We start from the raw sequence: 14985 nt of genomic DNA, 5'->3' as shown, positions 1-14985 counted from the left end.
GCTCGTTGGCCAGTCCACCTGGTTATGATATGCCTATGATGGAACAGAAACCCGCAGTAGCTGCAACTCTTGGGCTCTCTATGCCTAATTCGTGTGGTACAGGACCAGTCATGTCGACAGGTTCTCACCATTTCTCTCAGATCAACCCACATTTGGTCTACAGTCCAACAGCACATGCAGGCCTACTACCTTGAGGTGAGTTTTACGTAACTATGTTTTTATAAGTATAAAATCATTTTTGTTAGTTTTGCAAACCTAGTTTTTACTGAATGTTTCCTTTTTCCCTTGCAGATCCAACTTCTTTGGCTACAGTCCATGCTCCTAATACTCACACTGTATGTATCTTCATCACCCAGCTGGACCAATGCCATCCTCTATGTCCATTGGACGATCTGACCAGTACAGAAAGGGCAAGCAACGCCGTCATCGAACTAATTTCACTAGCCATCAACTTGAAGAACTGGAGAAAGCTTTTGAAAAGACACGCTATCCCCGATGTGTTTATGCGAGAAGAGTTGGCAATGAAAATCAATTTAACAGAAGCAAGAGTTCAGGTAAAGAGACAAAAAATATTTAATGTAACATATTTTAATTGTTTCTATCTTGATTATATAGGTTTGGTTTCAAAATCGAAGAGCAAAATGGAGAAAGGCTGAGAAAGGCAGCTGCTGCAGCTCAGAAAGATGGCAAAGATGGATCAGAGGAACAAGACAGCTCTGCATCTTCCCCAACACCTAGCGATAGCAAAGGAGCCTGCAGTCCCAAAAACACAGACAATTCTAAATCTCCTCCCATGAGTCCCAGAAAATTATCACTGGGACAAAAGCCATCCATCTACTGGTAACGATAGTTGGACCAGCTCACCAGTTGACTCGTTCTCTCCTCCTGCATTCCATTCCCTCTCCTCCTTCACCCACTCAACCTGTACACGTTCCTACAAGTTGTCCAACTCCTACTGGTCTACACAGCTCATATCCAACTGATTCTCCTTTTGCTGCTATGGGTATTGTTAATCACCAAAGTCCAACAGCAGCAGCCGGACCAGGACATTTCTCTCTCCCTTCTAATTCTTATCTGCAACCCATGACAAGATATGCTCCACACTGCTAGATTTTTTAAAAACTTTCTTCTTTTCTGCTGTCGTTGGTCTCTTAATTGCCTCACTACCCAACTGAAGAAATCAGACGTTTTACTCACTCTTCAATACATCAAAAACATGACTTAGCCATTTACATAAGGACCTTATTCTTTCTAGATTTTTTTTTCCAGCTGTTCAAATTCTTTCATCTGCAGTTTTTTTTAGATGTTTTCCCATCACATTTCATTCATATCATTTCTTGTAAAATACTGAAAATGTACATGGTTATTAGCAAATAGTATAATTATTTTCATATTATTATTATTATTATTATTATTATTATTATTGTTGTTGTTGTTGTTGTTCATTCTGAATACATATCTATCATTTCAATCATGTTGGACCACATCAGTAATTTTGAGTATTAAAATTTCATCTTGTTTAATTACAATCTTTCATGAGCTAGATCCAATTACTATGATAAATTTAATAATAAGCGTATTTTTGTCTTCTCCAGATTATCACCTCATTGTTTTAATAAATTTTAACTTAACAAAACAGTAATAATTTTATAATTCATGATTCTGTGGTTTTAGACATACCCCACTCAAACTCTAGAACACTTATCAAGTTACCATAATTGTTATTTAATGAGTTAGTGCCAATAAAGGTCAGACAGATGATTACATTCTTTTACTGTCCTGGTATGCAACTAATATGGATTCCAATACTAACTGTATAGAGTATCTTCAGACTCATACTTAGGGCATGGAATTATAGGAACGTACTTTTTAAGTGGCCACGTGCACACACAAAAATGACAGCATTTTCAGGTAAGAATGGACTACTGTATCAGTTACTGGATCATGTTCTCATAGAACTTGGCGTTATGCCAGAAATTATTCAAGCTATCGAGGAGCAGGACTGGCTGTAAGTAAACTACAGCTTGTTCTCCTAGACAAGGAAGTATCTCTCTTGTTGCTAGGTTACCCACTGATGTACAGGCCGAAGCCATTCCACTCATTCTAGGAGGCGGTGATGTACTCATGGCTGCTGAGACTGGCAGTGGAAAGACGGGGGTTAGTAAATGACCACACCTACCTACAAGGTTATGTATTATCTAATTTAAATAGGCCTTCTCACTGCCTGTTATTCAGATTACATATGAAATTCTTCGAGATCAAAAATGGGCCAAACCCCTAGCATTAAAAATCAAGGTAAACAACAATACTATGATGTAGATGTGTCCCTATTAACTACACCCCCCAGCCCCTGCTAAAATAGTATTAAATCCTTACGATAGAGGTGAAGCTTTCGGTAAGGTCCTGCATCCCAACATTGTTAAACCATAATCTGTTTTGATAGCTATTTCTCCTGATGGTCTTCTTTGTCAGTGTAGAGACCACAAACAATGGTATGGTTGTAGGTGTAATTTGGAATTAATAAAGGTACAACTCATGTCACACACATGTACATATTTATCATTCTGTTCATACAGGGAAATATTACTATGAGGCTACTGTTACTGATGAGGGTTTATGCCGTGTGGGATGGTCTACACAAGCAGCTACATTGGAATTAGGTCAGTATTGTATTAGTTAATGTTCAATGAGATTCATAAGAGGTATTAGGACGAGATCAGTTTGGGTTTGGGTTTGGTGGAACTGGAAAGAAATCTTGGAATAATCAGTTTGATGAATATGGCCAGGTATTGATATCTTCACTATAGATCTCATCTCTCTCTCTCTCTCTCTTTCTCTCTCTCTCCTCTCTCTCTCTCTCTCTCTCTCTCCTCTCTCTCTCTCTCCTCTCTCTCTCTCTCTCTCTCTCTCTCTCTCTCTCTCTCCTCTCTCTCTCTCTCTCTCTCTCTCTCTCTCTTCTCTCTCTCTCAGCCATTTGGAAAAGATGACACTATAGGATGTTACATTAATTTGGATGATGGGAAATACATTTTAGCAAAAATGGTAATATTGTTCTCATAATTACATTATATTTTATTGCTTTGAACAGACCAACTTTTGGGTAAAGCCTTTGATATACCCTCTACTGTTATTGGAGAGACTTTTTTTCTTCTGTTGTACTTAAGGTTAGCAATCCAATATTAGTGTAGTACATTATATGGTATGCTCTTGTAGAATGCAGAAATGAAATTCAATTTTGGAGATACTCCATTTAATTTCCCGCCAAAGGTTATTAATATTAATTAATTATTTTATAAACTACTATTATTATAGGATGATTATAAAGGATTAAATAAATCAGATAATCTCTTAGTCAGATCAAGTATGCCAATAATATATAGTCTCTATCAGTATCTATCTTGTTTACAGCTGCTAAACCCTCTGGAAAAAGAGTCGTCGTACTCCTTTAGCCATAATAATAGAGGTAATTTGTCACATGATTATCACATGGCTGTTTAAGTGGTCATGCATATTACATATAGCCTGCACAGAACTTGCTCAGCAGACTCATGATATATATTAAGCAGTTCAAGAAATATATTCCACCTCCTGGAGTGAGGTATAGTTTATTGCATGGTCATGTGATTGTCATGTGATAGAGAACTGTTGGTTATGGGGAGTAGAGAGTGTAAAAGATCAAATGAGAAGTCTCGAAGAAGGTGTTGATGTCGTTATAGGCACACCTGGACGCTTAGATGATCTTATTAGTACTGGCAAACTTGATCTCTCTGGCAGTAAGTAAACTAAGAATTTAGAGATTGTATTCCTATTGCTGTTCTTTTTAATAATAGATTAGATTTTACATTCTTGATGAGGCTGTAAGTTAACATTATCATTACATGCTGTCAGTATAGTTGTCAGGATGGTCTTTTAACACAAGGATATGGTGAACTCATTCAAAAATTTTTATACCAAAATACCTAAAATATCTCCAGAAGGTCAAAGATTACAAGTGAGTCAATCATGTGACATTACACTGTATCATCTGACTGTCATGTGATGTTTACAGATGAAGTATGCTCTGCTACCTTACCCAATATTGAAGGTAAAGAAGTTGGCAGTAAGATAACATTATATTTGTTGACATGACTGCTACAAACGCCATAGGAAGAAGTTAATGCATTTTCCAACATGGGTGGATCTCAATGGACAAGACACTGTACCCGAGACTGTTCATCACGTGGTACATGATACATATGTGATGTGGTGTGTGTGTGTGTGTGTGTGTGTGTGTGTGTGTGTGTATACTTATTTGTAATAATATTAATCGTGTAGGTCTGTCATATTGATCCAATTACAGATTCATCGTGGTACAATTTAAGACAAGAGTTAAAGTAATAAATTTAGACTGACTTACTAATTATATATTATATGAGATATCTTATAAACAGGACTGATGGAGTCCATTTTAAAGATCGTACAGACCTAATCTACAATCTCCAGGTTTATCTTTACTTTTAAAAACATTTATTTTTCTTTTTGCTAAAACAGAATCACTTTCAGAAGCTGTTAAACTATTAAAAGCGGACTATTTAGTGAAAGCCATTACAGACACAAAATGGATCAAGCTATTATTTTCTGCCGGACAAAAACTCGACTGTGATAACATTGAAAATTATCTCTTAACTTTAGGAGGTGCGGTCTATTACATTAACCCCCCCCTAAATGTACATCATTCCTTAGGTGTAGGAAAAATGGTTAATGAATATTCATGTGTTTGGTCTCCATGGTGACCGGCGTCCACAAGAAAGAAAAGATAATCTTATGGCATTCAAGGTAACTAATAATTTTAAAAACAATTGCTAAAAATTTTGTTGCTTAAGACTGGTGAGGTTCGATTCTTGATCTGTACTGATGTTTGCTGCACGTGGAATCGACATTAGAGGAATAACCATTTGGTTAGCCACACCCCTTATAAAATCACCTAAGTACCCCACCCACTTGTAGTTGTGACGTGACATTGCCTGATGATAACCAAAATTACGTCCATCGTATTGGAAGAGTTTGTCGAGCTGACAGGATGGGGCTAGCCATATCTCTTGTATCCACTGTCAAAGAAAAGGATCGCATGTCTACTATAAAGATGTCTCTTTTATTATAATAGTATGGTATCATGTGTGCCCTAGCCGGGTAAAAAATGTAACAATACTCATTAACAGACAATGGAGGATGTACTATCTGGTACAATGAACAACAGGTACTTTATATAAGTGGGTGTGGTTAATTTATTATTATATTATTATTATTATAGTACTTAGCGGAGATCCAGGAACATTTAGGAGTGACTATTCCATTAGTGGACAATTCATTTGAGATACCTGTTGATGAGTTTGATGGTAAAGTGGCTTATGGAGAGAAGAAAAGTGGAGAAGGAATGAAAGAATGAATCACACACCTGACTATTGGCATCATCTGTTGCAGAGTTAACTAAGTTAGAATATCTGGCACAGTTGACATTTCTTAATATGCGAAAACAAGGATCGTCATGGTAACTAATGATGTAATAATTCAATGTTTTTGTTCAATTGTTAATGTAAGGAGTTGTTGTAGTTTTAGTAGTGATATCATGACTTTGCTTTTTCTCTTTCCACTTTGTGACCACACCTATTGTTTGTTTTAATTTCCTCTTGTTTTGGAGGAGGAGGAGGACATTGTTGGGACCAATGTACTTTGTAATAAAGGAATCTTCCTTGTTACTTCAAACTAATGGAAAAATATGATTGTTCATAATAATACACTAAACATCTGTTTAAATCAACTTCAATATCCTCTATACTTTGATGTTATGTAACTATTGCTGTACTAACTTGTCTAGACCAGGGTAGATCAGGATGCCATAAATCTTCTACTCTAAAATAATTATATAAGAGAACTGTTTTAAATTACTATTATATGAAGTGCAAATTCTCATGAAATTAAAGGCAATTAAAAGTTACTTTAATTCAATACACAATGATCTTATTAAAAATTCTTTTACAATTTTGTCATTCTAACATAGTTTCCATGGTAACATAAATATACCTATTGTAACAGATGTCAGCTGTATGTTGATAGATGACTATAGTGATAGGAAAAGAGAGCACACTTGTACTTATAATAACAGATTTGCTCTAACAGGACAACATCTAAACAACCCCTAATATATAATGAAAGGTTGGTCTTCCTGTTGGAGCACACCTTATTGTTATATATGCTACTATCAATATGATGTCATACGAAACTGTTACTATATTTAGATTGCATTACAGTCAATATTGTGTAGTAATTGAGCTATCTATCTATCAATATTATATATATTGGATATGTATTGGATACTGTTACTATATTTAGATTAGGTTTTGTAGTGTCATTGCTAACTGTTACTATATTTTAGATTAGTCATCACCGGATACTTTTTTCTTTATCTGTTCAATTATAGTAACAGCTTTTGTGCCATCATTACCGCATGCCGTATATGATCACACCTTCTTTTGGATATTCCTATAATTACAATAGCAATAAGTTGTATTATATATGTGATATACTTTTATGATAGAGATTGCTTTGTGAATAATATCTTGGAGACTTACCCGTTGAGAGATTTCGTATTTCATTGATTCAGGAGTCGTCTCAACTAATTTGACTGCTGATTTTGTGATAATGTTCCACTAAACAGATAAAAGATAAATATTAGGAATTGCCATGGTCAACCAACTTGATTCATTTTTACATCACAAATTGACTGAAGGTTTAATAGGTGTGGCATGTAGGCGTGGTTTTGTTATTGAGTATGTTGGCGAGCACCAGTGCTAATTTTTTGAAGCAAGCAAAGTTTTCTGCTTAAATGAGTCAAAGAGAAAGAAGAACCGTTCCCGACGGGAGCACGACCTACTTCACTCGCTTCACTATTAAAGGTAAGTAACGCAAGACTAGTTTTAAGTTGTTATTATATGATGCGTATAGAATAAAATTATACGGCTTGACCTCGAGTGCGCTATTCTGATGGACGTCGTAGGTTGAAAAGCAAACAATTAGATAAGTATAATATCAGAGCTTTTTATAAGTGATCAGTTGTTACTAGTTATTTCAAGCATCGTTATTTCCAGCTAGTAAGTGACAAGTGCTAAAAAAAGTTAGTTGTAATTGTTATAGAAGAAAACATCAACTGACAGCCTGTAACTCAAGACTATCAACATATAAAGAATGGACCGTCGTTACAGTTTAAGTGATACAGAACATAGATGTAGTAGATAGGGCTCAACAAAAAAACTTGATACTCTACCACATCATTCCCATTTTTTTCTCTCCTTTTAAACCACCGGGGTCCCACCCATGCTCGTTCTAACCTACCTGCTAAGCAGACAATCAATTGGAACCTCCAGCCATTAGCATAGAAGAAAATGATGAAGAACCAACATTTCTCATTTGACAACAGAGCACTGGTTTAGCTCATGATCTTAGTTTTTTAGCTGTTCTCCCTGAGCTATGTGATGCCTGACATTTCTGGTTGGTGAGGACAGACAGACTGTATGTGGTGTGCGAGCTGTGTTAAGCTGCAAGAAGCAGGTATGAGAGTAAATCTCGTGTTAATTCTATGTTATTATAAAATCAGATGATATTTCAATGATTTAAAATCCCTAAAGAATTGAAGCAGTTAAAAAACATATGTTTATAATGTGGGTTTTCTCTAGAAACAAACTTTTTGCTTATCTATCTAATGGTCTGATGGTTTACTTAGCTATCTCTGTCACCCTGCTCTTAATGGATGCCATTAGTCTGTGTGTATGTAAGTGACTCATTAGTGAGTGTGTTTTTTACAAGATCAAATTTAGATAACTTCCCACACGGTGATATTCCAAGAAACTCATCAGATTCATTAATATGATACATTACAATAATAAGATGTTTATAAGTGTTTAATATGAAGAGTGCTGTGAAAAGGAGTAGTTAAGAGCTCAGAATTTCTGTCTAGCATTGCTAGGTAATAGACACCTTCTCACAATGTCATCATTTCAAAAGGCAATAAAGTGTAGACATAGTCTTTCCTGTCTACCTGCTGTGTGAGTGAATGTTATGAGTTCAAAGGTTATAAAATCTAAAGATAACTATAATAATAGATTACATCCTATATAAACGTCCTATATAAAACTTTATGCTTGTAGCAATGTTGTGCGTTAACATCTGTCTGTTTCTATCTAAAAATGGTGATGAAATGGTGCATTATATCCTATATGATACTATTTATGACTATGTTTGTGCATTAAAAATAGATGAGAATGGGTGTCAACAGAAGTGGTTTGCAAACACAATTCCAATCTCATTTCCCATAGCATACAGGGGATAGTCTGTATTTTCCTGTAATGTCTCCTTTTAGTGTCGTGTTTTTAGTCCATATTATCAATTGAACTAGGACTTAGTTTATTATTTAATTCTCTCACTATGAAATATAAGTAATGATAATCTATTCTTTCCTCCCAAAGAGTATTCCGACGTTCTTCTCTATGAAGAACCATCTTTATCTCAGACCAAACAAAAAGTCCAAAAAGAAAGCTCTTTATAGACCTAATTCAGATGGATATGGTTGATAAGACTGACTTTGTGGACAACCTACATTAGTAGTACACAGATTTTGAAACCGAAGTGTTCAGGCAATGATGATGGAATCATACATCTGGATCAGTAATGCTACAATCACGAACTCTACTCGGTTTAATGAATGCTGCCGATCATTATGGTTTAGATGAACTAAAAATGGCATGTGTTCAGTTCTTGGATCGCGCCATCAACACAAGACACAGTATGGCTCTCTTGTCCTCGCTGAAAAATATATTCAAGTATAAGAGCACAAAGATACTTGTCAGAAAATGTTAGAATTTTGTTGATCAACATGCTGAAGTAGTTCTTAACTTAGGTTCATTTGGCCACATTACCCGTCAACATGTAGTGAGAATAATACTGGGTTAGAGATGAGCTGTTGGCTTTCAGAAGAGACCAAATTCGAAGCAGCTTCTTTCCGATGGTGTCTCGTTTTTCTTGACGATCACCACTGACCTGATTTGAAGACAGCATTTGAGCCATTTGTCAGTCAAATAGCTTTCACAGAATACCTGCAAGTCATTGCTGAAGAAAGTCAGCCAGCACAAGTAGTTGACGATGCTGTTATTTTAACAATGCACTAGCGTATCAAGCTGATCCTTCATCGAGATAGATAACAATAATTAAATACAAAAGCAACGACCTGTCTTAACCTCCTCGACCACCATTATGGTATTCCAACATTAGAGTCTTCTCCACCTCATATCCGAAGAGTCCAGGTCATCAGGAATACCCATGAGAGTGAACATTGACGATATTGATGATGACAGTACTGAGTGTAGATTAGAACGGAGTAGTTTCTGTTCCACCTCCTAACAGTGATCACCAACATGATCTCCCAGACTAGTAGAGGCGTTTGAAATGAGGACTGATTCTGCGTGCTTCAGAACTCAGTCTGAGTTCTACAACACTCACAACAGGTCTTTTCCAGTGTTCCACGAAGCCCTCTTATCGACCGTAGTGCCTCAAGTAGTAGTTACCTATAGTAACCCTATCACCTGATGCCGAAGGAAGGAAATATTCAAATCACTCTCACACTGAGAGCGATGTCACTTTAGTAGTACATCTTTGAAGTGTAGTATCCTTTTTCTGTCACCGAGACCAATCACTTTACACATGTATATCAGCATGACACACTGTCCTGTATTATTATTATTTTTTGTTTTATTGTCTTAATTTTTTGATTGGGTTTTGTAGATTATAATGTATACATACATACATATTATATATATATGTGTGTGTGTGTCTGTAAGAATTTATGATAGAAACTTGTGTTTTTAAAAACTAAATCACTTTTGTTAACTCTTATTCTTTGTTGACGTACCACTATTAGCACCAGCATCACAGGCAACTATTTGACTTTGTCGACATATATATAAATCAGAAGCTTGTGTCTCCTTCACTCTACATCCTGAACAGGCAGGTCCCACACGTTGTCACAATATCTGAAGGAAAAAGGGCTTGTCATTAGTAGAAAATGTAACTACACATATCTTTAACTATTAAACTTTAGTTATATATAGTTTATCATTCTCTGATATTGCCATGTTGTATCACACAGCTAACCTTCTTTGCTAGACAGTGTCTGTACTACGGACCTTCTTTATTGTTCTAACCTGTATGTTTTGAGGTGGCTTTTAAAAGTTGTAGCGTGTCCGAACTCGTGATGGAAAGTGCTTGCTAACGCTCTTATCAAAATTGTTTGAGTACTCTTAGTGCTAGTTGGGATTGATCTGCTGTGAACCAATCATCTATCATCAGGGCATCTTGTAGACAACCCCTAGGTAGTGTGTCGATAGAGTTCATAACTCATGATATAAGAACTAGTGAAGAGAGTTCTAAAATAAATTATTCTTGAAATTTTAAATGATCTTACCTTTGAAGTTTTTGTTTTTATAGCTCCCTCTAGTTAGCCCCTCCCAATTATTATTCTTTAACGCAGCCCCTAGAATATGGCAGGTACGTTGTCGCGTTCTTACAACCTCTTCACAGAGTAAGGAATACTAATTATCACATACTAATACTTTTATTTATAGGAATATTAGCACTTGATAGCTGTTATTCTTGTTAATAAAGTTGTTACTGTTTTAGGGTTCGTGGAAACTATCAACAGACAAAGATGGCTACCATCAGTGACCTGTCGTATGTCTTGTTGTATTTTAATGACTGCTGTCTCTTTGTATACTCGTCTAGACTCGACACCATCATCATCGTGATGAACTCAAAGAGAAACTAGCTAGCTGAAATAATTCCAAAAAAACAGCAAGAAATCAAAGAGTTTCGAACTCAGTATGGCGAGCAAAAAGTTGGAGATGTAACTATTGACATGGTCAGTTATTAAATGATCTGTTATATTAATATATTTTTATTAAATGTATTTTTTATGATTCCTTTACAATAGATGTTGGTGGTATGCGGGCATCAGGGCACTCGTAACAGAGAACATCATTGTTGGATCCAGAGGAAGGGATCCGTTTTAGAGGATACAGCATTCCAGAATGTCAAGAAGTAAACAATATTGATGCAATATGACATCAAATGTCATCATCATGTAGCTTCTACCAAAGAGCTGATGGGTGGCCAAGAACCTTTACCTGAGGGTGTGTACTATTTAATGTTAACAGGTGAAATTCCTTCTAAAGAACAAGTAACTGAATAAATGGGAGAGAATATTATATAGACTGATTATATATAGGTCAATGCTATTAGCCAAGATTGGGCCGAGCGAGCAGCTTTGCCTCACCATGTTGTTCAATGGTCAATAACTTTCCCAACACACTTCATCCAATGAGTCAGTTTAGTGCAGCCATTACTGCCATGCAGTCGGAAAGTAACATTTGCTAAGGCATATGCTGAAGGCATACCACAAGTCAACAGACTGGGAGGTATGTATTAAATGTAGTTTAATTAGATAAGAACCGAAAGGTGACCTTTTTCTCCAGGCAACTTACGAGGATAGTATGGATCTTATGCTAAACTACCAAGTGTGGATGCTCTCATTATCGCATATGTCTATAAAGATGGAAAAAAATAGTTGCTGTCGATTCCAAGTTAGATTGGGGTGCTAATTTTGCAGCAGCATGCTTGGTTATGATAATCCACAAATTTGTTGAAATTGCTACGACTTACCTAAACTATTCATAGCGACCATGAAGGTGGAAATGTTTCTGCTCATACCAATCATCTTATAGCAGTGCTCTCTCGATCCTTATCTCTCATTTGCTGGGGGCATGAATGGCCTGGCTGGTCCACTTCATGGTTTAGCAAATCAGGTTTATACTGTTGATGAGTGGTATAAATTGTAAGTAAATATTTACAGGAAGTTATTGGTGTGGTAAACTAATGTCGCAGAAGAAATAGGGGGACAAATGTAACTAAGGAGCAATTAACTGAATTCTTTGGAAGACTCTAAACAGTGGACAGGTTAAATAAGACTTGTTAAAATAATGTACTCCATGTTATTGTTAGGTTGTACCAGGATATGGTCATGCTGTATTGCGAAGACTGATCCACGCTATGTATGTCAGAGGGAATTTGCACTTAAGCATTTACCTGATGACCCCATGTTCAAATTGGTTGCTTGTTGTATGAAGGTAGCCCCCGGAGTGCTTACAGAGCATGGCAAGACAAAGAACCCTTGGCCCCAATGTGACGCTCACAGTGGAGTGTTGTTGCAAGTGAGATCATGCAGTTTTGATAAATAAAAGGTGTATTCTGGCTTATTCTCATAGCATTATGGCATGACAGAGATGAGTTTCTACACTGTTCTCTTTGGAGTGTCACGAGCTCTGGGTGTCCCTGTCCTCTCTTGTATGGGACAGAGCACTGGGTCTACCTATTAGAGGCCCAAATCCTTTACAACTGATGCATTAAAGAAAATGTATGCCAAGTAGTTATAGGACCAGCTGTATTCTTGATATTTATCATATTCTAAAACCAATTAACAGTACAGGCTTAGTTAATAGTTTTCCATTAATATTTCATAGGAGAAATAATGATTTCAATCACACACAAAAAAGAAGCAATGATTTCTTAAGCCATTCATAAATATAAAGTTTATTGTATAAAGAAAGTTCTACAATCAGTTGTCATCAAAAGTACCAAATATATCACCATCACGAAACATAAACATAATCCTAAATATAGTAAAAGGGATGACATCATATTATTTTTAAAACAAGCAGTACCTTCTCTTCAAATGTTACATTTGTTCCACCATACTCTGGAATCAATACTGTGTCTCCGACTTTAACACTGACTGCTCTGGTAATACCTTCCTATAAAACATAATTATAATATCAAGATTATTGTTATAATGTTTCGTACTTTGTTTTCTTTGCTCCAGGACCAACAGCACGACCATTGCCTGTTTTACTTTGCCTGAGCCTTTTCAGGTATCATAACTTCCGCCTTCGTTTTCTAATTGTATGATAATTTGTATGATGCAATATATTCTTGCAAAAGATGCTTTCAGTTTCTGGGAGAAGCCTCTCGACCAGTACACGATCCAGAAGAGGTTTGAATCTTCGTAAGACGTAGCCTGAAAAATAAACACTTTAAGTATTTTTATTGCTGCAAAGCAAACAAACATTACCATTTATGTCTCAGATGGGTCTCCAATAACTGATCCAACCAGTGGTTGTGAGCATGCTCGAAAGTATATCCCGATTCCAGAATTCTCTATTCCCGTGGTGGTTTTATCAGTCTCCACGCGGCAAATCTCTAAGCTTGAACTGCAACTAGATATTCCTTTATAATGCTACGATCTGCTAGACTCTATCGACCAGTCGCTCGACTTTTGACTAACAACAGACCCTCCAGTAAGAATTTATGCAAGGAGATTATCTTTGGTGAGAATGCAAGATCTTCCATGTTGACTGGTGTAGAAACCTTAGCTAGAGCTGTGTCTGTGACTCTTGGCCCTAAGGTAGATTTGTGTTGATAAACACTTTCATTTTCTGTCTTCTTTACAACAGGGTTTAATGTCATTATGAACAATCTGGGGAAGTACCAAGATCACTAAACGATGGAGTTACTGTAGCTAAAAGCCATTGAGTTACCAGATAAAACGAGAAAACTTAGGAGCTCGTCTTGTGCAGATGTTGCTAATAACACTAATGAGGATAGCTGGTATGGACAGATAGATGGATGAATGGATGGATGGATGTAAATAAGTTGTCTCAATGATTAGTTAAAGCAAATACTGACTTTCAGTGACTGACCTTCTGCAATAATGAGAGAGACATTACTATTCTATCTATTGAGTGGGACAATAATATAAAAGGTAGTATTAGTTAATACATAGTATTGATGTCTCTCTACAGGTGATGGTACGACAACAGCTACTGTGTTAGCTCACTCAATTGCTCAAGATGGCTTCAAACGGTTAGCAATGGTGCAAACCCCAACGAAGTTAGAAAGGGTGTCAAAAGGCAGTGACTGTAGTTTGTTTGAGGCTCTGAAGAGCTATCAAAGCCAGTTACTACACCAGAGGAAATTGCACAGGTTAGAAAATGGGGGATACCTCTTGCATCTTTTATTTTTCTTTTTTGCAGTCGCTACTATTTCTGCAATGGTGACAAGGAGAAATTGGGGAGTTGATTCATCAGCTATGAAGAGAGTTTGGCAAGAATGGTGTCATCACTGTAAAAGATGGAAAAACAACTCAATGATGAACTCGAGTCATTGAAGGAATGAAGTTTGATCGAGGCTATATATCACCATATTTTATAAATTCGAGCAAAGGTTAGCAGTCGATACACAGGAATATTGTAGAATCTCTCTCTCACTCAGGACAAAAAGTGGAGTATGAGAATGCTTTTCTATTGCTGTGTGAAAAGAAGATAGGTTCAGTGCAAACTCTTGTTCCTGCATTAGAGCTGGCCAATACCCAGCGGACGCCCACTCATAATAATTGCTGAAGATGTAGATGGAGAAGCACTGACTACTCTAGTGTTAAATAGATTGAAAGTTGGACTTCAAGTAGCAGCTGTCAAAGCTCCTGGGTTTGGAGATAATAGAAAGAACCAGCTCCATGATTTAGCTATTGCAACTGGTGGCATTGTAAGTTATGACTGTCACTGTTACTCTTTAGTTATTGTTGGTTAAGGTTTTTGGTGACGAAAGTCTTGAACTTAAACCTAGAGGATGTCACTGTGTCAGACTTGGTGAAGTTTGGCGAAGTGATCATTACAAAAGATGACACTTTGTTGGATGAAATGGTGATTTTCATTTTGTAAGATAGAGGTCATTTTTGTTAAAGGCAAGGAGATGAGGCAGATGTCAGAGACGTATAGAACAAATTAAACAAGAGATTGAAGACACAAGAAGTGATTACGAAAAAGAGAAAACTTCAAGAGAGGCTAGCTAAAT

General features: G+C 36.5%; 3 pseudogenes; all 3 read left to right on the top strand.

The window, feature by feature from the left end:
- Positions 1–1895: 1895 nt before the first annotated feature.
- On the top strand, positions 1896–5425 carry LOC121391299 (annotated as a pseudogene).
- Positions 5426–9474: 4049 nt separating this feature from the next.
- LOC121391298 lies at positions 9475–12506 on the top strand (annotated as a pseudogene).
- Positions 12507–13055: 549 nt separating this feature from the next.
- The window catches only part of LOC121391297, a 7722-nt pseudogene continuing 5792 nt past the window's right edge, over positions 13056–14985 (top strand).

Source organism: Gigantopelta aegis, unplaced genomic scaffold (genome assembly GCF_016097555.1).
Source record: "Gigantopelta aegis isolate Gae_Host unplaced genomic scaffold, Gae_host_genome ctg2066_pilon_pilon:::debris, whole genome shotgun sequence".
Lineage (NCBI taxonomy): Eukaryota > Metazoa > Mollusca > Gastropoda > Neomphalida > Peltospiridae > Gigantopelta > Gigantopelta aegis.
The sequence above is the reverse complement of the archived record's forward strand: the minus strand, read 5'-3'. Positions and strand labels throughout refer to the sequence as shown.